Genomic DNA, 25,868 nt, shown 5'->3' with positions numbered 1-25,868 from the left:
AGGCATGTTATGTATTACCAACAAGCACAAATGCATTTACACGGGCCATCAACAAATTTAGGCTTGAAATTAGGTGAAGGTTTCTAACCATCAGAGGAGTGAAGTTCTGCAACAGCCTCCCAAGGGGAGCAGTGGGGGCAAAAAACGTAAGTTGCTTCAAGACAGCGCCTGATAAGTTTATGGAGGGGATGGAATGATGAGTTTGCCTACAATGGCATGTAGCTGATCTGCGACTGCCAGAAGCAAATACCTCCGAGGGCTGGTGATAGGACATTAGATGGGGAGGGCTCTGAGTTACTACAGAGAATTCTTTCCCATCTGCATGCTCAGGGTCTAACTGACTGCCATATCTGGGGTTAGGAGGAAATCCCCCCCTCCATCAGATTTGCAGAGATGGGGGGAGGGTGGGGGGTTGCCTTCCTCTGCAGCATGGGACACGGGTCACTTGCAGGTTTAAACTAGTGTAAATGGGGGATTCTCTCTAACTTGAAATCTTTAAACCATGATTTGAGGACTTCAGTAACTCAGCCAGAGGTGAGGAGTCTATTACAGGAGTGGGTGGGTGAGGTTCTGTGGCCTGCAATGTGCAGGAGGTCAGACTAGATAATCATGATCTTCCCTTCTGACCTTAAAGTCTATGAGTCTGTGAGCCCTGTCCACAGTGAACACAGCTGTTAAGTGACAGACAGGACACATTGCAAACTTTGCTATTATTAGTAGTAATAACTTTTCAACAGTAAACCTCAAAGCTCTTTACAAGGAGAGGGAAGTATTATTCTCCTTTTTTTACAGATGGGGAAACTGAGGTATGTGATAAGGGAGTGACGGGACTCACCCAAAGTCACCCTGCGGGCCACAGGCAGAGCGCTCTCCTCTAGGCCACACACTGCCTTTGATCACTAATGTACGATCAGCACCATCACTGGTGGTCTATGGTATTCTGCAGGTCACAGTAGCTGACACTAATGAGCAGGTCTGGCAATAATAACTATATTAATGTTAATAATAAAATAATTGTATCACTCACCTTGAATCATCCTTGTGTATAGGCATCTCATTCATAGATAGATAGATAGATAGAGGGGGTTAATGGGGATAGATAGATAGATAGATAGATAGATAGATAGATAGATAGATAGATAGATAGATAGATAGATAGATAGATGATGGGGCGTCTGGGGATAGATAGATAGATAGATAGATGATAGATAGATAGATAGATAGATGGGGGTGGATGGGGATAGATAGATAGATAGATAGATAGATAGATAGATAGATAGATAGAGGGGGTGGATGGGGATAGATAGATAGATAGATAGATAGATAGATAGATAGATAGATAGATAGATAGATAGATAGATAGATAGATAGATTAGATAGAGGGGGTGGATGGCGATAGATAGATAAATAGAAAGATAGATAGATAGATATGACTTTATCTATCTATTTATATGAGTATATGACTGAAGGAGGAACTCCCTTACCAAGGGACTGTCTCTTACTATGTGTCGGTGCAGTGCCTAGCACACCGGGGCTGTGCACTTGCGTCGGGTTTCTAGGAGATAACGCAATAACTGCCTGGACACGACCCATTCACACATGACTATGAGGCATCTCATATATGAGGATTACAGGGAGAACTCATTTACCAACGCTTTGCATGAGAGGGTGGGGTATGCAAATCATTATTTTCCTTCCTTTTAAGAATAGAATCTTCCCAATCTTTATTACAGCAGCGATCCCTGCAAGAGTCAAGCCTGTGTGATTTCCTCTGGGTCTTGGTGCCTGTTTCTATCTGGCTTCCAAGAGGGAAGATGAAATTTCTACTCCTGTCTTTCCTTCTCTTTGCTATTGCAGCATGTAAGTACCTAGGAGTGACCAGTCTCTCCTCTCTACAGCGCCTACTGCTGATCCTCTCTCTGACTGAGATTTCTCCGTGCTCTTTGCAGGTGTCCGTTCCCAGGTTAAACTGCTGCAGACCGGAGCAGCCCAGGTGAAGCCCTCACAGACCCTGAGACTCACCTGCTCCGTGTCTGGATTCTCTCTCACTGAGTACGGGTATGGGGTGAGCTGGGTTCGACAGCCCCCGGGGAAAGGCCTGGAGTGGTTGTGCCTTGTGTACTGGGATGATGACAAACGCTACCACAAGTCCCTCAAAAACCGACTGACCATCTCCAGGGACACCTCTAAAAGCGAGGTGTATTTGGAAATGAGAGGCATGGAAGCCGGAGACAGCGGCACCTATTACTGTGCCAGATACACACAGTGACACAGAGCAAAGCAGCGACTTGTGCAAAAAGAGGAAGCGGATTGTGAGCAGTGCAGTGAGACCAGATTAACTCAGAGCAACGAGATTTCCCCAACTAAACTCCCTGTAAATGGAAAGAAAATGCACAGAGGAGGGTAAACGCAAATGGGCAGCTTCTTAAGATACAAGATAGACGAGATACCGCAGAAAGAGAAATAGCGAGATTAGGTGACACACACCAGATCCCCTGGAAAGAGCAATCGTGTTGATTAAATGTATATAATTTCCCAGTGTATCACCATTGAATAAGAGACTAAATCCAGTCCTTACTGAGAAAGAAAGAAAGAAAGAAAGAAAGAATTTTTTCTTCACTGTGTCCATGTCTCCAACTCCTGATCGGATCACATCAGCTGTGACACATTCCGAAGCAGCTCTTCCCTAGTCCCTGTTGGAATATCTCCTGTGTAGATATAAAGCTTTGTGGTTAGTCACTAGGGGGCAGTGTTGCTACACAACTGAAGCAGCCACAGATGGCATTAGGGAGGTATGAAATTGATAGTCAGAATATCAGTGCTCTCCTTGCAGGGTTTTCGGAACCAGACCACTGAAATGTACAGCTCTGAATGTTTTGTCTGCTCATCTCTCTCTTTCGTAATTTCTCCCATCTCTAAAGTCTTCACCATTAATCCCCCTGCACATTTATCTGGAGGAAGTAAAAAGTGAAAACAAATGATCTGTGAAAATTGTCCATGGTGTGCACTCCCTACAGATGTCTTAAGATAAAGACACCCCACCTTGCAAAAGTTGCTATTATTTATTATAATATATACATTCCGTGCTTTGCACCATTAGATCTCAAAACACTCTACCAAGGGTAGTAAGAGTTAACATCCCTCTTTCTACAGAAGGGGAAACTGAGGCTCAGAGCAATGACTTGCCAGAATTCACCCAGCAGGCCAGGAGCAGAAGCAGGAACAGAACCCAACTCTCTGGAATCCCAGTCCAGGGGTCTAGTTCTAGACTAAAATCCTGCCAATGAGCAGGATGATCATCGATGTCTGAAGGGCAGACTAAATGCTAATGACAGACCGTTCTGGTCTAATAATAAATAAATAAATAAATACTACTACTAATAAACATAGTACCTATCTTTAAAAGGGGGAACAAAGAGGACACAGGGAATTATAGACCAGTCAGCCTAACATCAGTACCTTGAAAGATACTGGAACAAATAAACAATCAAATTCTCAGCACTTAGAGGACTATGGGATTATAAGAAATAGTCAGCATGGATTTGTCAAGAACAAATCATGCCAAACCAGCCTAATTTCCCTCTTGGACAACGTTACTGGCCTAGTGGATAGGGGGAAGCAGAAGACGTGATATATATTGATTTTCGTGAGGCTTTTGACACATTCCCACATGACATTCTCATAAGCAAACTAGAGAAATATGATCTAGATAAAATTGCTATAAAGTTGGTACACAAATGGCTTAAAGACCATACTTAAAGAGTAAAAAGCAACAGAGAGTCCTGTGGCACCTTATAGACTAACAGATGTATTGGAGCATAAGCTTTCGTGTGTTAGTCTATAAGGTGCCACAGGACTCTTTGTTGCTTTTTACAGATCCAAACTAACATGGCTACCCCTCCGATACATAAAGAGTAGTTATCAATGGCTTGCTCTCAAACTGGGAGGGCGCATCTCGTGGGATCCCACAGGGGTCAGTCCTGGGTCTGGTACTATTCAATATTTTCATTAATGACTTGGCTAATGAAGTGGAGGGTATATTTACAAAATTTGCAGCTGACTCCAAACTGGGAGGAGATGCTAGCACTCTGGAGGACAGGATTACGATTCGAAAGGAACTTGACAAATTACCAAATTGGTCTGAAATCAACAAGATGAAATTCAACAAAGACAAATGCAAAGTACTACTCTTTAAAAGGAGAAATCAGACACAGCTACAAAATGGAGAATAACTGGCTAGGTGGTAGTAATACTGAAAAGCAGGTAGGAGTTATAGTAGATCACAAATTGAATATGAGGCAATAATGTGATACAGTTCTTTAAAAAGGCTAATATTATGGGGGGTATTGATGTAATTGTCCAGCTCTAATCGGTACTGGTGAGGCATCAGCTGGAGTACTGTGTCCAGTTTCGGGTACTTCACTTTAGGAAAGATGTGGCCAAATTGGAGAGTCCAAAGGAGAGCAACAAAGAGTTAGAAAACATGACCTATGAGGAAAGGTTAAAAAAACTGGGCATGTTTAGTCTTGATAAAAGAAAACAGAGGGGGGACCTCAGAACAGTCTTCAAATATGTGAAGGGCTGTTATAAAGAATACATGATAAATTGTTCCCCATGATTAAGGAATGTACTACAAGTATTGGGCTTAATCTGCAACAAAGGAGATTTATCTTAGATATAAGGGATACCCTTCATAAGGATAGTTAAGCTCTGGAATAGGCTTCCAAGGGAGAGGGTGGAATCCCAAACATTGGAGGGTTTTAAGAACAGGTTGGACAAACACCTGTTAGGGATGGTCTAGGTTTAATTAGTCCTGCTTCAGTGCAATGGATGGGACTTGACGATCTATCGAGGTCCCTTCCAGCCCTACATTTCTATGATTCTATAGTGTCACTTGGACTGACTCAGTTACCTATGTGTATGGGCAGCTCATATATGGTTTAAGGGGATAATAGCTCATTCCTAAGGGATTGTGTCTGACTACATGTCTCTGCAGCAAGGAGTGCAATGGCACGGTAAACTTGACGTGAGGGTCTGTAGGCGATGCCACAGTTATAATCTGCGTCACCCACGTGACCCATTAATTCATGACTATTACATCTTCATGGTTTGCATGGCTGCAATGGCTCTTTGGATAAAGTATGCAAATGATTATTCGTCTTCCCTTTAAGAATAGAATATTTCCCCTTTTGATTAGAGCACTTCCTCCAGAAATCAACCCGTGTGATTCCCTCTGAGTCTTTGGGCCTGTTTGCAAGAGGGAAGATGAAAACTTTGCTTCTCGCTCTCCTGCTCTGTGCTATTGCAGCATGTAAGTACCTAGGAGTGAGCAGCCTCCCCTCTCTACATAGCCCGCTGCTGTTATCTCTCTGATTGAGATTTCTCCTTGATCTTTGCAGGTGTCCGTTCCCAGGTTAAACTGCTGCAGAACGGAACAGCCCAAGTGAAGCCCTCACAGACCCTGAGACTCACCTGCTCAGTGTCCGGATTCTCTCTCACATCTAGCGGGAATCGTGTGAGCTGGATTCGAAAGCCCCCAGGGAAAAGCCTGGAGTGATTGTGCCTTGTGTATTGGGAGGATGACAAATACTACCAGGAGTCACTTAAAAACCAATTGACCATCTGCAAGGACACCTCTAAAAGCGAGGTGTATTTGGAAATGAGAGGCATGGAAGCCGGAGACAGCTGCACCTATTACTGCACCACAAGCCACACATTGAGCCTAAACAATTGGAAACTTGTGCAATTAGCCTTGCAGTGACTGTGCACATGCAGGGCCGGCTCTAGGTTTTTTGAAGCCCCAAGCAAAAAAATTTTTGCCTGCCCCCCACCCCAGCCCTGGGCTCTCCCCCCTCCCACCACTGCCCTCCCCCACCCACACCCCTTGCCGCCCCAGCCCTGGGCTCTCTCTTTCCCCCCACCTGCACCCCCTGCCGCCCCAGCCCTGGACAGCCCCCCACCAGTGCTGACTCCGCCCACTCCCCCCTCGCCTCCAGCTGGTCCGGCGCTGGCAGGGTCGGGGTAAGCAGCGGGGCTCCCGGGTCGCTCCTCAGCCCAGGGTCCCTCCAGCCAGGGCTCCCGCCTCCAGGACCAGCCTGGACCCTGGAGGGTAGAGCTGGTAGCCCCAGAGGGAGCAGAGACCCGGAGAGCAGGACTTGGGCCCCACACGGCAGTGCCCTGCCCTCTATGGCCCCGCTGCTGCTGCTGCTTCTGGCTCCCCTGCCACGTTCCCTGGGCGGCTCGGGCCGCTTCGCCCAGCCCCGGCTGCGGCGCTGGGGGGCGGCTGCCCTGCGGCATCTACAGGCGGCTCCGTGTGCCCTGCGGGGCGGCCCCCAGCCCGAGTGTCCCCCACTCGGAGCCTGCCCGGCCCAGCCACAAGGTGCGAGCGCCGCTCCCCCGCGGCATGAACCAGTGCAGCCCCAGGGTGTCCCCCGTGCATGACGCGCTGCTGCTGCCAGGGCCGGCTCTAGGCTTTTGCTGCCCAAAGCAAAAAAAAAAAAAAAAAAGATGGCCGGAATGCCGCCCCTAAAAATGTGCCGCCCCAAGCACCTGCTTGGTTTGCTGGTGCCTAGAGCTGGTCCTGCGCCCATGACAAGGCAAGACGTCGCGAGTTCTCTCTCTCCCCTTCGGTTTTATGTCTAGGCAAATTTCCAAAAACTTTCTTAGGCGCCATGGAGAATCCTAGCCCTAAACTGTACACAGAACACAACAGTAAAGAGTAGCGGGCCCAGCCTAACCCCCAATTCACACAACATGTTTCACCGGGACAAATGCTGCTCACATTTATACAGGAATTGCCAAACCGGATCAGAGCAGGGATCCATGCATTCGAGTATTGTCTCTGCACCTGTGGCCAGAAGCTGCTTCTTCAGGGGAAAGGTCAAGTCACCCCCAGTAGGCAACTGAAGAATAATCTGGCAAGAGCAGAAATTTCTTCCTCACTCCTATGAGTTAGTAGCTGCTGGGTGTTTACACCGCGGCAAATTTAGTGTCATTCTATTGAAGTGAATATGGTTTCTCCAGATTTACACCAGTGTAAATCAGAGTAGATTTTTTCCCCAAATGCTTTTAGGGGATTTTTTCTGGTACCAATGTTTGTGACATTTTACATACATAATATAGGGGGAGAGGGATAGCTGAGTGGTTTGAGCATTAGCTTGCTAAACCCAGGGTTGTGAGTTCAATCCTTGAGGGGGCCTTTTGGGGCAAAAATCTGTCTGGGGATTGGTTCTGCTTTGAGCTAGATGATCTCCTGAGGTCCCTTCCAACTCTGATATTCTATAACTGTTATTTTCCATGACCCTTTGGATCTGGTTTGCCTTTCCCCTACAGCTTTTCAAAAGGGTGTAACTGTATTCCCTGAAATGGCATTACTCCTTGTTCACACCTGGAGGAATGGGAGTAGAACCAGCCACAAATTTCACCTTGTTCTTTCCCAGCTCGGACCTCATCAGGGTGACACAACACCAAGGGCCCTCAGACAGGAAGGAGGGTCTTCTGGTTAAAACTCTCTCCTCAGACACCCCAAAGCTGTGTTCTGATCCCCCATTTCCACAGACTGCCTGGGTAGAATGTAAGAAAGGCTCGCCTGCCACAATAGTCCTGCTGTGACCTAAACCTGAGATTTGCAGAGCACCCAAAAGATGTTTGAGCTCTTCTGAAAAAACACAATCTCAATCGCTCTTTGCCTCGGGTCCATTATGTAAATACCAGGATAATGCAACTTCCTCACCTCCCGCGGGAATGTTGTGACTCTAAAACCATTAATGTCTGTCAGGTGCTCAGATAGTTCAGTGCTGGGATACATCTGAGCACCGGGAGACATTATATTAGGAACCATTTGCATTGTGCCTCAGTGTAAGTAGAACCCAAGAGAGACATAAATTGTTGATGCTCTGAGGGGAAAACCAGAAGAACTGCCGTTTGTGTGTAAAAGATAAACTTTCTGGTTTCGCCACCGCTATCATATTTGCTGGGCTCATCCATTATTATATCTATATTTTAGGGATTGCAAATCCCCTCTGTATTTCATTGTCCTACACTGGGGTGGGGTGGGGAGGAACAGAGAGAGAGCTGGAAATTCACCCCTGTGCATAGAACCCACTTAAATCCCATTTATGCTCTCAAAAGAGGTGTGGGCACACGAGTGACTTTCACTCACAGTGAGCGGTGTGGGAGACTGTAGAATTCTCTCCCCAGTAGAAGGGGCAGGATGTCAGAGGCTCATAGACCTTTTTCCTGGTCTCCCTGTGCATGAGTCACTGTCACCCCGAGAGCTGGTAGCTTTCAGCTCCTTTTCATGTCTGATGGAGAGGTTTCGAAATGTTCATGCAAATTCACCTCTCTGACTTCCCCGACTCAAATGGAGACACCCCCACACCCTCCACTCGTTATAAATTACTGGACCTGCGCTGTCAATTCATGTTTCCTTTGTGCTATATAGTCTGGGGGAAAGATGGAACAGTTGCTTCTCATTTTACTTCCTCTCCTTACCCTGATCGCTTGTGAGAATCTAGTGGGGGAGGGGTGGAATATGGGGAACTTGTAATTTATTCTGAGGAGGGGTATTACTCGAGGGGTGTCGGAAGGGGATGCACTTCTTCCAGAGTGAACTATGCATGAGGGAGGAGCTGCAGCGCCATTGAGAAGCGAAATCAGGAAAGTAACAGAAATACTTCTCTGGTGGTCTGTATTTACTGAGGGACAACAACCCATCCGAAACGCTCAACTACTGATGGACAGTCTCCACTCATCGTTATATTTGCTTTCTACAACCAACTCTCTGTGTAACTTTTCATGAGTGATGAACCCGATATTTGGATGCTAATCCCTAAACTGTATCATTAAATTTATTAATCTAAATGTGGGTTGTTGCTGATTATGTGCTATATGTATTGTATGACTTTCAAACCAAACTTTGAACTTTTGGATAATTTAAGCCTTATTACACCCAGATGTACAGACACTATTTCCTTAACCTGTATATTATATAATTTTAACCTTAGCTTTAATACAGTTTTGAATCCGTATCCCCTTTCTAGGTGTCCTCTCTGAAGTAAAGCTGGTTCAGTCTGGTCCTGGGACCGTGAAGCCCTCAGATTCTGTCCAGCTGACATGTGCCGCCTCTGGTTTCTCCATTGCCAGTAGCGGTTACGCTTGCCACTGGATCCGACAGGCTCCTGGGAAAGGGCTGGAATGGCTGGGCTACATCAATGTGTATTACTCCACCTCCGGCTCCATCCCCCCCTCCAGAGCCGAATCTCCATCACCACCGACAATTCCAAGAACGAGCTGCACCTGCGGCTCCGCTCGCTGACAGCTGCAGACACCGCCGCCTATTACTGCGCCAGGCAGTGACACACTGACACTGAGCCCAGCAGGGACCTGTGCAAAAAGGGGAAGCAGCTTCTCAATGGTGCGGCTGATAGTCACATGCGCAGCCAACCAAAAAACACCTCATGTATTGACTACATAATTGGCTTTGGAAGAGAGAAAATGTAGGCAATCGTGCCCACCTCTCTTCAGAACGGCTTTGCAAAGATCATTTCCCTTGTCCATGGTTTGTGCCCGTGTCACTCTGCTCTTTTCATCCCTCCACTGGATCCCTGTTCTCACTGGCATCAAACTCACTTGTCTTCGAGAAAAGCTTCTTTGTAAAGCTTTTCCCCAGCAGTGGCGATAGGGGAGTAGCGATAAACGTCACCGAGGGAAAGTCTGAGAAATAAAATGAATGTTGGGGGTTTAAAGGATTTGTGGATCCCTGGCTGTCACTTTACTTGTCAGGGGGTGGGTAGGACAGGAACCTCCAAGCTATAGAAACACAACAAAACCCGGAGCAGGCAAGAGGATTCAAAGGCAGCGTTATCAGTCTTTCACACTCTGCCTGCAGAAGAGTATTTGCCTTCCAGCACCATCCAAAAGAACCAAGCTTATGTTACCTGCTTGTCCAGGGCACTTCTCACAGCTGCCATGTGGACATGTGAATCGATGATAAGTCGAGTCCTGCAGGGACTCTCCTGAAATGGGAATAGGTTCACGTTACCCGGAGAGGGTGTCTCTGGGGCTGGGGAATGAGCTTTTCTAGAAGGGCTGCGTTCCTCTTTACCTCCTGGTTTCCGCTCGGCTTCTACTGTGCTGGACCTAGAGACCCCCTACACTGACTTTTGTGCTTACCCAGCGTTTGGATTCCCTGGCTGCAGACAAATTCTGTCTCCCCTAAAAAGATACTAGTGTTCTTACCAAGTAGGAGTGGGATTTTTCAAAGGTGCCCAAGAGAGTTACGTGCCCACATGCCATCCAAATCCAATGGGAGCTGGATAGCTAATTTGGGGGGGGAGGGGTTGTTTGAAAATCCCCAGTCTAGAAGCTTCTCTCTTCATACATATCATGAGAACAATTTCTGTCAGTGTAAGAAAACAATTAAAATGAGAAGAAATGCTGCTAATGGTGATTGGTTTTAAGTACTATTCATCCATCTGGATGTTACTAGAAATGATTTAAACATTATGACTATTGGGGAGGTGCTGCTGTGTATGTGTCTGCACTGGAAGTGTATACACTGTGTGTGTTGTCAGTGTGTGCATGTGTGATGTTGGTCTGGCTGTGTATATCTGTATTGTAGAGTTGTGGAGAGTGCGTTGTGCAGGTTCTGCATGGGTAGCTCTTGTTGCTGTTGTTGGGATGCAGCTGTGTGGGTTTTGTGAACATGTGTGCTGCCTGAAGGTAAGGGGTGTGTGTGTGTGTGTGTGTGTGTGTGTGTGTGTGTGTGTGTGTATGCTCTTGTGTGTTGGTTGGGGAAAACTGAAGGCAAGAGACACAGAGAGATTCTAACTACTTGTTTTCACCAATATTAGCCTATATCGCTGTACTTTTTGTTTTGACTTTAAACTAGCCACAGGATGAACGGGATTTGGTCGTTTATAGACAGATTTTGAAGATAGGGTATGGGAGGCGAGATTTCCAAGTCACCCCTAATGGGTAGAGCAGCTAACTGGGAGTCAGAAGAGCTGTGTTCTAGTCTAGGCTTGTGTGACGAAGTGGGGGGTTTTCTTGTTTTCTGTGGAGTTTTCAATGGTTTGCATGCGGAGGGGGTGGGACTCAGTTTCCCTGGGTGTTACTGGTTTAACGAGGTGAGGGGAGAGGGAGTTTGTTTTGCAGAGGACCGGAGAGAGGACGTGGGGACCCAGCCGATGGCCGATGGCCGGGAGGATGGATACCCCAGCGACCGGTGACCTGGCGACCTGGTGACCCAGAGGCCCAGCTGAGGAGACGCAGCCGGTTCTGGCCAGTGGGAGGACAATGGGCTGCAGAGTGAGGACCCAGTGACCTAACCAGCCGGTTCCAGCCAGAGGGAGAAGCAGGAGAGGAGGCCCCAGTTTACGACCCTGTTTACCTGGAGGGAAGACAATGGACAGAGGCGGGGCCTGGGGCCGGTGATCTCAGATGCCCAGCGGCGAGCAGGGGGGCTCTGGGCTGGAGAGGGGAGGCAGGCAGAGCCCACCTGGAGGCAGAGAGACTGGGATGTGCTGGGCTGAGGGAGGCCAGGCCTGAGGGTCAGAGAGTTTCCTGTGCTGTGTTCAACTCTCAATAAACCCTTCTGTTTCATGCTGGCTGAGAGTCACTCCGGTCTAGAGAACAGGGTTGCATCAACCCCTTCGGGGGTGGAGGCCCCGGGGGTCCAGAGCGAGTGGACTCCCTGAGGGGGCCCACGGCAGAGACAGACATGCTAAGGCTCAGAGAGGTGCGGATCCAGGAGGTGGAGGGGCCAGACCCCGAGAGAGAGTGAACCCCCGAGAAGGGCTGTCGCACTGAAAGGGGCACCCCCCATGGACCGCATGGGGCCAAGAGTGGGCACGGTCTGTGAGTCCGTGACAACGTGGTGTCAGAAGTGGGATGTTTCGCGGATGCACCCTGTAGACGTTGGCTGCGGGCGCAGGCGCTTTGCAGTGAGTGGCTGCCAGCGATAGAACAAGGGTATTGAACGGAACCAGCCTGGAAATGGCCTATAACCAGCTCCGTAAGAGCGACCTGGCCCATCTCTGCAGGGAGAGGGGGCTGAGCGTGGGGAGGCTCACTAAGGAGCGGCTGATTACTCAGCTTGTAGAGAATGACCCGTCTGAGGCGCAGGCTCCAGACCCCAGGGGGGCTCCCGGGGTGCCCGGAGAGCCGGGGAGTAGCCGTGGGGGCAGTCTGTGTAGTGACCGGGAGTGGGTCAGACCTGACTCCCCAGTCAGCACCGGGGGGCCCCAGTCAGGTTCCTCCCTAGAGGAGCTGCAGAGACTGGAGCTGCAGCTGAAAGTAAAGGAGCTGGAGCTAGAGGATCAGAGGCTGGTGGACAGAGAGAGAGAATGAGCGGACCGTGTAGAACAGCGGAAGCACGAGTTGGAGATGGACGAGAGGCGGGCCAAGAGGGCCTGCCGCGGGGTAAGTGGGGAAGGGCCCCGAGACGCCAGTGGTGTGGGGAATCTAGACACCAAACTGCTGCCCCAGTTCAAGGAGGGGGGGGATATTGATGCCTACCTCACAGCCTGTGAGAAGGCTTGTGAACTGAACCAGATTGACCCTGCAGACAGGCTTCGCTGTCTGACCCCCCTTCTGGGTCCCAAAGCCATACAGGCGTTCAGCCAAATGGATGGTGTTGAGACGGGGGACTACGACCTATTCAAACAGGCTTTGCTGCTGAAGTTTGAACTGACCCCCGAGGCGTACAGGAAACGGTTCCGGGGTGTGCGCAAGGCCTCAGGTGTCTCTTACAAGGAGGTCACCAACTTGCTGGGGGAATATCTCCGCAAGTGGGGGAAGGGCGCAGGGGCCACTACCGCAGAGGCTGTGTATAACCTGGTGGGGTTGGAGCAGCTGTATGACATCTGCCCTCCGGACCTTAAGATGTGGCTAGTGGACCGGAAGCCCAAAGATCTGCGCCGTGCAGGGGCGCTGGCAGATGAGTTCGTGGACAGTAGATCGGGGGTAGGGGGGAGACCCACATCAGGGACTCATAAGGGGAGTCACCCTGAGCCCTCTCAAAGGTGGGACTCCAGGAAGCCCAACTCAGGGGTGCCCGGGACTGCCGGGGCGGGGCGACCCCCCTCGTGGGACTTGAGGGACATGAGGTGTAATTACTGTGGCCAAAAGGAGCACAAGATGGCACAGTGCCTGAAGATGAAGGAAATGGCAGCCAAGCAGAACCCGCGGGGTGTTAACTGGGTGGAAGCCCACCGAGAGGGGGCACCGCCGGGCCCAGGGGCTGCAGTCGAGAGGGCCGTGCCAGGGGGAGGGGACCGCCAGGCCAGGCCAGCAGGGCAAGGCGGGGCCCCAGGTCCAGAGCACCCGTACCCAATCCGCCGGGTGAGTGTGGGACAGGCCCCGGGGAACAATCGCCACACCTTCCCCATTGAGTTGGGGGGAAGATGTGTCCAGGGGTTCTGGGACACGGGTGCAGAGGTGACGCTGGCGCGGTCCGAGGTGGTGGACCCAGACCAGCTAGTGCCCGATGCCTACCTGACCCTGAGGGGAGTGTTTGGGGCCCCCATCAAGGTGCCTGTAGCGAGGATACACCTGAAATGGGGGGCTAAGGAGGGACCCAAAAAGGTTGGGGTGCACGACCACCTGCCTACCGAGGTGCTAATGGGTAATGACTTGGAGAATTGGCCAGATGACACTCATAGCGCCCTGGTCCTTACCCGGAGCCAGAGCCAGCGAAGGGCACGGGACCTCCCAAGGGGGGGAGCTGAAGCACCAAGGGTAGGGCTCGACAGGGCTGGGCCAGAGCCTCCATCCCAGGGTGGGGAAACTGAGGCGCCACCAGCCAGGGCTGTAGCCTCAGACCCAGCAGCTGAATTCCAAATGGAGCTGCAGGTGGATCCCTCCCTGGAGAAACTGAGGGCCCTGGCTAGCCACGACAGTGCAGGATCCCAGGGGGAGGACTGCCGGGAGCGATTCCTGTGGGAGAGGGGATTCCTGTACCGGGAATGGACTGGTTCAGGGCGAACTGAATCTTGGAAAGTCGGGAGGCAGCTGGTGGTTCCCCAGAGGTACCGCCGCAAACTGTTGTTCTTGGCCCACGATATCCCCCTTTCGGGGCATCAGGGCATCCGGCGCACGCTGTCTGACAGTATTGCAGGACCTGTGACTCCTGCCAGAGGGTGGGGAAGGCCCGGGATAAGGGTAAAGCCCCGCTGAGACCTTTGCCTATCATAGAAGAGCCTTTCCAGAAGGTGGCCGTGGACATAGTGGGGTCCCTCAGCAGGGTGACCCGGTCAGGGAAGAAATACATCCTGGTGGTGGTAGATTTTGCTACGCGCTATCCCAAGGCGGTGGCCTTGTCCTCTATCGAGGCAGACACCGTGGCAGACACGCTGCTGACCATCTTCAGCAGAGTGGGGTTCCCCAAGGAGGTCCTTACAGACCAGGGGTCTAACTTCATGTCAACCCTGCCCCAGTGCTTGTGGGAGAAGTGTGGGGTCCGACACACCTGGGCCTCAGCCTACCACCCTCAGTCCAACGGGCTAGTGGAGAGGTTCAATGGGACCCTAAAGAGGATGCTGAAAACCTTTATGGACCAGCACCCGCAGGACTGGGACAAGTATTTACCCCACCTGCTGTTCGCATATAGGGAAGTGCCCCAGGAATCCACAGGGTTCTCCCCGTTCGAGTTGCTGTACGGAAGGAGGGTGAGGGGTCCCCTGGACTTGATGAGGGCCGAGTGGGAGGGAAAGGCCGCTCCCGATGGGGAATCAGTGGTAGAGTATGTACTGACTTTCCGGGAAAAGCTCGTGGAGCTCATGGGCTTGGCTAGGGGGAACCTAGCAAGGGCCCAGAGGAAGCTGAAGGTCTGGTACGACCGCTCAGCCCGTGCCCGCTCATATGCTACCGGGGATCAGGTGATGCTCCTCATCCCCGTGAGGAAGAACAAGCTGCAAGCGGCCTGGGACGGCCCCTTCACGGTCATCAGACAGGTAAACGGGGTGAACTATATGGTGGAACTGTCCAACCGGGCTCAGAGCCACCGGGTGTATCACGTCAACATGATGAAGCCGTACTGGGACAGGGAGAAGTTGGTGCTGGCTGTGTGTGGGCAGTGGGAGGAGAAAGGAGAGGACCCCCTGGTGGGACTCCTCCCTGAGGCTGGGGCTAACCCCTCGCTAGAATCAATTCCCCTCTCAGACCAGCTAACCCCTGCCCAGCAGGCAGGGATCAGAGCCGTGCTGCATTCATACCGGCAGCTTGTCTCCAGCCGGCCTGGGCTCACTAACCTGGCTGTCCACCGGGTGGAGACGGGGACCAACCCTCCCATCAGGTGTTCCCCATTCAGGGTCACTGGGAAAACAGCCCAGGACCTGGAGAGAGAGGTCGGGGACATGCTGGCTTTAGGGGTGATCCAGCCGTCCGCCAGTCCCTGGGCCTCACCCGTGGTGCTGGTCCCCAAGAAGGACGGGTCGATCCGGTTCTGTGTGGTCTATCGGAAGCTCAATGCCATTACTGTGTCCGACGCCTACCCCATGCCCAGGACTGATGAAATCTTAGACAAGATGGGGGGTGCCCGGTACCTCACTACCCTGGATCTTACCAAAGGCTACTGGCAGGTGCCTTTGGACCCGGAGGCCAGGGCGAAGTCCGCCTTCACCACCCCAATAGGGCTCTTTGAGTTCCTGGTCCTGCCTTTCGGCCTCAAGGGGGCACCTGCCACCTTCCAGCGCCTGGTGGATCAGTTACTAAGGGGGATGGAGGGCTTTGCACTAGCGTATACTGACGATATCTGTGTCTTTAGCCAGACCTGGGAGGAACATGTGTCCCAGGTGAAGAGAGTGCTGGGTCGCCTCCAGGATGCAGGACTGACCATAAAAGCTGAAAAGTGCAAGGTTGGGATGGCAGGGTACTACCGGAGGTTTGTGCCCCACTTTAGCTCCCTGGCAGCACGCCCCTCACGGAGCTGTGTTGAAAGGGAAAGCCGGACAAGGTGGTCTGGACCGAGCAGTGCCAGAGGGCTCTCTGTGCGCTGAAGGGGGCACTTCTCCAGGGCCCGGTGCTGGTACACCCGGATTTTAACAAACCCTTCCTGGTGTTCACCGACGCCTCGGACACAGGGCTGGGGGCGGTGCTGATGCAAACTGATACTAAGGGGGAGAGACACCCCATTGTGTACCTGAGCAAGAAGCTGCGGCCCCAGGAGCAGCACTATGCGGCCATAGAGAAGCAATGCCTGGCCCTGGGGTGGGCCCTTAACAAACTGCAGCCATATCTATTTGGGCGGCGCTTCACCGTGTACACCGACCATTCGCCCTGACGTGGCTGCACCAAATGAAAGGGTCTAATGCCAAGCTGCTGAGGTGGGCCCTGCTCCTCCAGGGGTATGACATGGAGGTGGTCCATGTGAGGGGGAGTGCCAATGTTATAGCGGATGCTTTATCGCGGGGCGGGGACCCTGAACTTCCCCAGGTCACTGGCTAAGTGACCCTGCTCCGTTCAGCCTCGAAGGGGGGAGAGATGTGACGAAGTGGGGGGTTTTCTTGTTTTCTGTGGAGTTTCAATGGTTTGCATGCGGAGGGGGTGGGACTCAGTTTCCCTGGGTGTTACTGGTTTAACGAGGTGAGGGGAGAGGGAGTTTGTTTTGCAGAGGACCGGAGAGAGGACGTGGGGACCCAGCCGATGGCCGATGGCCGGGAGGATGGATACCCCAGCGACCGGTGACCTGGCGACCTGGTGACCCAGAGGCCCAGCTGAGGAGACGCAGCCGGTTCTGGCCAGTGGGAGGACAATGGGCTGCAGAGTGAGGACCCAGTGACCTAACCAGCCGGTTCCAGCCAGAGGGAGAAGCAGGAGAGGAGGCCCCAGTTTACGACCCTGTTTACCTGGAGGGAAGACAATGGACAGAGGCGGGGTCTGGGGCCGGTGATCTCAGATGCCCAGCGGCGAGCAGGGGGGCTCTGGGCTGGAGAGGGGAGGCAGGCAGAGCCCACCTGGAGGCAGAGAGACTGGGATGTGCTGGGCTGAGGGAGGCCAGGCCTGAGGGTCAGAGAGTTTCCTGTGCTGTGTTCAACTCTCAATAAACCCTTCTGTTTCATGCTGGCTGAGAGTCACTCCGGTCTAGAGAACAGGGTTGCATCAACCCCTTCGGGGGTGGAGGCCCCGGGGGTCCAGAGCGAGTGGACTCCCTGAGGGGGCCCACGGCAGAGACAGACGTGCTAAGGCTCAGAGAGGTGCGGATCCAGGAGGTGGAGGGGCCAGACCCCGAGAGAGAGTGGACCCCCGAGAAGGGCTGTCGCACTGAAAGGGGCACCCCCCATGGACCGCACGGGGCCAAGAGTGGGCACGGTCTGTGAGTCCGTGACAGCTTGGCACTAGAGATCACAAGTCCTGGATTCCAGTCTTGACACTTACATTGTTGTGCTGCTTGACTGTGCTTGTGTACATAGGGACACTCAGGAAAATCCCCCGTTAAGGGATTAGAGCCACTTTCCTTCTGAATGACAGCATCCACACGAGGGGGTTTAATGCATGTTCTCGTCAAAACTTTAGTTAAATAATCGTAACTTTTCTGAGCGCTGTCATGTAGAAAGACCCTAGGCTCTTCTGAAAATCTCACCTTAACTTCCTAAGAGACTTGGATGTTTTGGAAAATCCCACCCTAAACTGACTACGAAAATGGGACTGAGATGCCTGCAGCACAAGATACAGGCAGGGATTGTCAAAGCCTATGGGAATTAGGTGCCCAACTGCCCTTGACGGTCAGTTCCCTTATGCTCCATTCACACCCTCTCCAATTATTCTTTTTATCTCCTTATTCTCCTCCCAATGGAAGAGTCCCATTCATTCCAAAGGGCCCAGTATCAAGTCTTTGAAATGCTGAGCCTGATTCTCCTCTCACCCACACAGGCGTGAGTCGGGACCAACTCCATTAAAGTCCAGGCAGTTCCACTGCGGTAAAACTGATGTGTGCAAGAGAAGAATCAGCCCCTTTATATTTTGCTCATCATTTTTCTTTGTGCATTTTCCTCTTTTGTTTTCATGTTCATTGTTAAAGTTTCGGCCAGAAATTTTCTAAGCCGCCTAAAGGATTTGGACACTCACTTGTTTTCCAGAAGGAATTGAGCATTCAAAGCCTCTAGGCAGTTTTGAGAATCTCAACTTCTTTGTTTATCCTTGTCAGGGGAAGGATGTTCTGGTGCTGGGGACACTAGCCTGAGACACTGAAAAACAGGATTACATTTCATGGGACGAGGGCCAGGAGACCTTCCTTGGATTCTGTACTGTGGGAAAGACTTTCAGTAGACAACTTAGAGCCAGATTTCCAAAGGAATTTAGGTACCCAGAGGGATTTTTCAAAAGGCACCTAACTCCCATTGATTTCAAAAGATGTTAGGCTGCTCCGTGCTTTTTCAAATACCACTAGGCGCATATCTCCTTTTTTAATTGCCTAAATACGTGTGCAAATCTGGTCCTTGATCTCTTTGGGACAGATGTTTACAAGGTATTTAGGCACCTAATGATGGAGGTAAGAGCTTAGGTACTTTTGAAAATCCTGCTAGTTGCCCATCTTCATGTTCAGGTAACTAAATAGCCTTAAAATCTGGTCCTTCGTGCCTAGTTTGCCCTATCTGTATGAGGATAACGTTATTTCTCTACCTCCCAGAGATGTTGTAAGATGAAATACGTTAAAGTCTCTGATGAGCTCAGATACTACAGTCATGGGGGCATATAAATTCTATAGGTAAAAGGCCCTATTCTCATTCACCCCAAAAAAACAGAATTCATGCCCAAATTTTACTTCTTTCTGTGTGGGACACTGGATGAAATTAACTTTGGTGTAAAGGGCTAGTAAAAGTCCTGTGCATCACTTAAGCTTTCAAAATAGGGGTAAAGGAATAAATACTCTGCTGAATTAAGTGGACACAACTCCAGTGATTTTTTCCCTATATGCATTGTGTTGTCCCTCTGCACAGGAGTCAGTGTCACCCATTGAGAGGTACACCCACAAGGAGCTGAGATTCTGGATTTACCCACCTGTTCTCCCGTTCCAGCCCCATTTGATGTATTATACTCTGTGAAACCTGTATGCAAAAATCACTTCCCCCGGGTTTCATCTTTAAAGAGAAACTCCAGAATCTCAGAACCTGAGTCTGTCCCAAGGAAATGAGCTGGTGGTTCGTGGCAGAGAAGTCTCTCCAGTAAAGAAAAATATGAAACTATTATTGTTCTGCATTTCCATCTCAGCCTTCCACACGTGTGAGTATTTGGGGGTTGACTGTGGGAAATAATGACTTGGGCTGGGTTTCAGGGAATTAGGTGTCCAGTTCAAATTCAGTCTCAATGGGACCTTGTGTGTACGTCTTTGAGAAAACCAGCCCTGATTGCTGGTTTATTACCTCTTTCATTAATGTATTTTCCCTCTCTTGTCAGGCCCCATCTTGGGGTTTACGATGATGCAGTCCAGTTTAGGAGAGGTGACAGTCTCAGGGTCCCTCAGTCTTACTTGTGCTGTCTCAGATTCTGCGCTCTCTACTGGTGGAGACTGGTGGCATTGGATCAGGCAGCCTCCAGGAAAAGGGCTGGTGTGGCTGGCATTGATAGACAGATATGGGAACACCCATTATCTCCCTGACATTCAAAATCGAACCACCATCACTGTGGACCCTTCCAAGGACGAGTTCTACCTGCGAGTGGACAGCCTGAGTCCACAGGACACAGCAACATACTACTGTGCTAGGAGCACCTACCAGATGTATAAGCCACCATGATACACACTAGCACAAAAACAGGCCTCAGCCACAGCCCCCAGAGGCAATGTTTTTTTCAGTAACATACCTTTCAAAACCTAGAACTAAATCACAGAGGTACTTTTGAGAATGTTTCCCTAAATCTTATGTGAAGTGACGGGGATTTAAGATCCTAAATCCTAAAGTCACTTTTGAAAAATGAGGTCTGGGTTCATAGATTGTTGAGTGCATCTGAAATTTTTACCCCATGTCATTTTTTAAAAATTGGGATTTAGGCTTTTAATTTATTAGATGCTTTTAAGAATTTTACCTTACATTTATTTATTTATGGGCAATCTCTTGAAAAATACCCATTTCTGTTAACAGATTCCCTGTTTATTTCAAAATCCATTGCTTTCAGCGGGCTAGATTCCTGCTTAACACCCAGGTGCTGCGAATGTGCTGCTAGGTCCAACAACTGAAAAGAAAAGACAAGAAAAGAAATTATGTGTGTTTAAATATATAAATAATTCTCTGCTCGTGTAAATGGACATAACTCCAGTAACTTCTACGCCAGTGAATTTCTTTCTAGGTGGGTCACAGACATTATATGTGTTTAAGTTAACGGAAATTAATGCAAGAGCGAAAGCAGTCATACCTGAAAGAGTAAGAAACACAGGTGTCTTTTGCTCAGCTCCAAGACAGTAAAAATGGGCTATTTATATGACTTTCACTTGCGTGTGGACCACAGGAAAAAACCCATCCATTCTCTCTCTCTGATTCCCCCCACACACATACACGCTGTCAAGGTTCCCTCCACCTCCAACCTTGTATCTTGCAAAATTAACCCTGCATTACAGGAGAATTGTCCTGATTTCTGTGGCTTCCTGCAGTGCACATTGCTTGAGGCATTTGTACCTTCAGACTCTCCCATTACCTTAAAGCATGAAGATATCTAAATGACCACGATAGTGCTTGACTTCCCAAGGGGACACAGGGGAGTTAGGTGCCAGGTTTCTGGGACAACCCCAGCCTAAAGTAATTGGAATGTTCAGTATCTTTGAAAATCTTACTCTAAGTGACATTCCCCAGGTCAGAAATAAAGTCAGTGCTTCAATCAGGAGATGGGGAGCTTCATAACTCCCCTTTTCCTATTCTAACCACTTGATCCCACTCTCCCCTGAGAGTTGGGGACAGAACCTAGGAGTGATAACTCACAACCCTTTCTGCTCTACTCACTAATCTGCTCCCAAACCTGGGATAGACCCCAAGGAGTCCTGGCGCACAAAGCCCCTTTTCTGTAAGCCACTGGACACAATTCCCTTCCCAAATCCGGGATAGAACCCAGGAGTCCTGACTCCCAGATTCTCAAACACGCTACACTCTGCTCTCTTCATAGGTTTGGGTAAGGAATCCAGGACTCCTGGCTCCTAGTCCCCACCACCTCTCCTTTTTCACCACTTAGATCCCACTCTCCTCCCGGAGCTGGAAAGAGAAGCCTGGATTCCTGACTCCAAGCTCCACTGCTCTAACTCACTGGACCACGCTCCCTTTCCAAAAGTGAAGATAGAATCCAGGAGACCCCAGTCCCCCTTCTCTGATCACTGACCGCTCTGACTTCCTTTAACATTCATTTCCTGAGCTGCACAGATGCTTCCCCGAAAGAACAGAAAGGGGAGGAGAGAGGTAGCGACAAAATAACCACTTGGTTGCTTTTATATCTGCCACTGAAGCATGTATACGTCATGCAAATCAGCCAATTGGCTTTCTCCTTTAAATAGAAACTCCCAGAGGTTTTTGTCCATCTGACTCTTGAATGGACAGCTTAATTCTTGTTAAATCTTCCAGTAAAAGAATGATGAAAGCTTTGATCATTTCCCTTGGCCTACTAATCCTGAGGCCCTGTGAGTTTTGACAAGAGGCAATGGGACGTAGTTATTTGGCTAACACATAACTCCATCTTTTTGGGTGATGGATTCCTTCTTTCTTGTGTGTGGTTGCTTGTGCTTTGAATTCTCCCTCCCCTTTTCTTCCCAGGTGTCCTTTCTCAGGTGCAATTGACACAGCCATGGAGAGCAGATTCTGAAACCCTCAGGGTCACTCCAGCTTACCTGTGCTGTGGCTGGTGTCCCCATCACTGATTCTTACGACTGGAGATGTGTCCCTCAGACTCGACAGAGCCAACTGGAATGGATTGGACACACCTTCCCCCATCATTCCAAAACCGATTATTCATATATAGGGACACTTCCAGAAATGAGTATTATGTCGTATTGAATACACCGACCACTGAAGACACCGCCACCATTTATTATTGTGCTGCAAATAAATAGCATTGCCTCTCTGGCGCAGTAATACATGGCGGTTTTTGCAGCTGCCAGGGAGCGGAGCTGCAGGGAGACCTGGTTCTTGGAGGAATCAGCGGAGATGGTCATTCGGCTCTGAAAAGATGTGCTGTAGTTTGTGTACCAGGTGGAACTGCTGTAATATCCCCGTCCCAGCCACTCCAGACCTTTCCCGGGAGGCTGCCGGACCCAGTGCCAGCCGTGACCACTAGTGATGGACTGACCCGAGACGGTGCAGGTCAGGGTGAGGGCTCTCCGGGCTTCACCACTCCCGAGCCGGACTGGACCAGCTGGATCTGGGCACGGACACCTGCAGAAAGGAGGGAATTTCAGGAATTGTAATGCTGTTACGAGTACTGACCGGGGACTCCCCATGCTCTACTGAAGTCAAAGGGGATTTCTCCCTCCAGTACAAGCGAAGCAGAACTTTTCCTACCCCCTCCCACAGGTACTCACAGGAATGGGTGGCTAAGAGGAAAAGGAAGCTGAAGAACGAGTCCATGGTGGGCTGAATTGATGAACAGACTCCCCGGCAGCTGGGACCGGGCAGTTCAGTGTCTGGGGAGTGACTGAGGCACCTAGAACCAGGAGTTTGTATTTAAACAGGAACCCCCGGGGCAGGGATTTGCATGCGGGTTTCACCCAGCGGGGATGGGAGATGAAAGCGGCTGGCACAGGGGGGTGGTTCGGGGCTAAATGGGGGAAACAGATCGAGGTGCTGCTGCAGCTACCGCCCTGCAGCGGAACATGAGAGAATTGACTAGCTGATAAATGAGGGCTGGTGTCAGGTGGAAGGAGGGTGGGTGAGTTTATCTCTCTGGGCCTGGCCATTATCATCAGTCGAAACTCAGGATTTGATCGGTCTGGGCGGTGAGGCGCTCAGATCAGCTTCAGAAGCAGAAAATAAAGAAGTTTACTCAGGGGAACTTGGAAATAACCTTAAATATGGTTAATTTAGGGCCGGCTTCTGCTCCCAGTGAAATCACTGGTGAAACTGCCAGGGTCTCGTCCTGCTCACAGTGACAAGTATCTAAACTAATCTGCAGATATCAGTGATGTGATGCTGGATTTGTATCAGTGTAAATGGGAGCAGAATCTGGTTTTCACTGACGAGATAACAGCAGGATTGGACCAGATGGAGAGCTGGTCTGATTCCAGTAGAACTGGGTGGGAAAATGGGTTGTGCCTCCCCCCGAAAACTATGACTTTTCTTCAAGAAAAGAAAAGAAAAAACTCTGACAAGTAACATTTTCAATTATCACCAACTTTAAAAAAAAATTGGCCAAAAAACAAAATATTTTTCAGCCAAATACCCAAACTAGATATTTTATGGAAAAAATGGTTTAGCTGAATATCTAATTTTCCATTGCAGAAAAGCCCTGACAAGAAATTTCTTCCTATCCATTTCAGTCATTACTATCGCGCTATTTCCCATAGTGTCTGAGTACTTCACTCACCGTCTTTCCTGTGTTTTGTGATCACAACTCTCCTGTGAAGTAGGGAAGTGTTATTGTCCCTATTACATAGATGGGAAACTGAGGCACAGAAAGCCACCTTATCACAGGTATTTAGGCAGCTCCTGGGATTTTGAAAAGCACCGAGGTGTCAAAAATGATTGAAATCATTGGGAGTTAGGCAACATCCTAAGCCCCCAAATTTATTAAAAATAGTTGGCTCTGGGTGAGCTAAATTTCTCAGGTGCTCCTGCAAATCCCAGCAGATGCCTATCTGTAACTTGAATTGCCTAACTTTGAAAATCTGGCCCAGAGCGACGTGTGCAAGGGAAGTCTTGTGCCTAGGGAGGAAATACAATCTCCATCACTGGAGAGTTTTAAGAGCAGGTTAGAGTCTAGAGATTATACTTAGTCCTGCCAGGAGTGCAGGGGACTGGACTAGAACGAGATGACCTCTCGAGGTCCCTTCCAGTTCTATGATTCTAAGTCTTTGCTAGAGCTAGGAGGCGGGAAAAGTCTCAGAGGCTAATGAATGGCCAGTTTTTTAAAGGTATTTCAAATGGGAATTATTAGGTGTCCAAATACGTTTATAAATCTGGCCCTAAGTGATTTGCCTCAGGTCTCGCAGAGCAACAAACAGGGCAGATGCGCCTCTGGCCAGCTCCTGATCCCCGAATCACACTTCCTCCTGGTCAATGAAGATTTGAGCTAATTAGGCGAAACCGACTGGAAACATTTCAGGGTTGGAAACGAGCTATCAGCGCAGAGGAGGAAAGATCGCAGGCACCTTAGGAGAGGGCAGGGAGGTTTTAACGGGGAACAGATATAGCCCTCTCATTCAGGGGGGATTCTGCCCTCCCAGGGTCTTGTCCCACCGTGTATCACCGTGGGTCCCAACTGGCACCATCCTCTTAAACTTGGGGTGCTGGCACTGTCAGAGCGAGATTGATTCCTGTCAGATCCACTCCTGCAGTGGTAGTCTCTGTTTCCCCCACACACACACCGTGAGGACCTCTGCCCAGAGAGCACTGGGGACGGGTGAGATGGGCCGATTTCTGAGACTCCCAGACGGACTTTCATGACAAAATGTAAGATGGTTTATATAGAGAATGGGGAGGGGGGGAGGGGAAGAGGAGACAGTCTCCCAGTTCACCTTCCCTGCAACAGACCCACACTGACCTATCCTCACCCAGCTTCAGCTGTTTGGGGACAGCAATGAGGTTAGTGCACACGCGGATACACACACAAACGCGCAAGCAGCAGAGAGCTGCAGTCACACACGCAACCGTTCTGTTTGAAACCCGATTACAGACTGTATTTCTCACCATTGTGCGCCCACAATCCCTGCCCTTCTTCTAATAAAGCCCAGAAGCTGCATCTTCTCCCGATCCCCAGTTCCTTCCACTTTCACCAAAACGGTTTGTCAGTCTCTGGTAGCTAAAACCAGCTTCCCTTTCCCTGCAGCTGCGGCTCCTTCCCCATCAGAAATTCCTGGGAGTCCCATTTCTACTGACAGTGTCTCTGCCTTGGCTATATTTGTTTTAAATGCTCAGCACATTTTGCAATAGCCACTGCTCCAATGGAGGGACATCCGCTGACTTCAACGAGCTTTTGGTCACACAAAATAAAGGGGATGCATGACTTCCAGTCCACCAGACACCACGGCCTAGCCAGACATCTCCCTCGTGGTTTATCTCCATTTGGTGACCCTTGCCCCATGGAGTTCTCCTGAGTCCCAGCCCAGGCCCCCGTCCTCTGGACCCTCCTTCCTACCCTCACAGCCACCTCCTGTCATTCTATGTGTGCTGAGCTGGGCACAGTGCCCCTCTCTGTGCTGTAAAGGGGACATCGCCATATACTGTGCACCCTCCCCCCGCCGTCTCCTATACCCACCCTGGGGAACCCGCATGCAAATCCCTCCCCGGCGATTCCTCTTTAAATACCAACCCCTGGTTCTATAGGAAGCTCAGCATCCCCCCAACCACAGAACTGCCCTGTCCTGCCCGCTTCCCTCATTCTATGAAAATGAGAATGAAATCTCTGTTGCTTTTCCTTTCCCTGCTCTCTGCTCTCACCTGTGAGTGTCTCTGGGAAAGGAGGGAAATAGGGGCCAATCCATAGATTTGTTCTGTGATTCATTCATTCCTCTCTTTGTTTCCCTTTCCCCAGGTGTCTTCTCCCAGGTGCAGCTGGTCCAGACCGGCCCGGGGACGGTGAAAGCTGGAGAGACCCTGAGTATCACCTGTAAAGTCTCTGGAGTCTCTGTCAGCAGCTACTATTGGAGCTGGGTCCGGCAGCCCCCTGGGAAAGAGCTGGAGTGGATGGGGTTTATCCGACACACAGTTAACGGGGGGACCACAGAGTATAACTCGGCTTTC

General features: G+C 50.2%; 1 pseudogene; it reads left to right on the top strand.

Moving 5' to 3' along the window:
- Window positions 1-1,814: 1,814 nt before the first annotated feature.
- Window positions 1,815-9,357, top strand: LOC135886374 (uncharacterized; annotated as a pseudogene).
- Window positions 9,358-25,868: the final 16,511 nt, after the last annotated feature.

The sequence above is a fragment of the Emys orbicularis genome, chromosome 12 (assembly GCF_028017835.1).
Source record: "Emys orbicularis isolate rEmyOrb1 chromosome 12, rEmyOrb1.hap1, whole genome shotgun sequence".
In the NCBI taxonomy this organism is placed as follows: domain Eukaryota; kingdom Metazoa; phylum Chordata; order Testudines; family Emydidae; genus Emys; species Emys orbicularis.
Note: the sequence above shows the minus strand (reverse complement) of the source record. Positions and strands in the feature narration are given on the sequence as shown.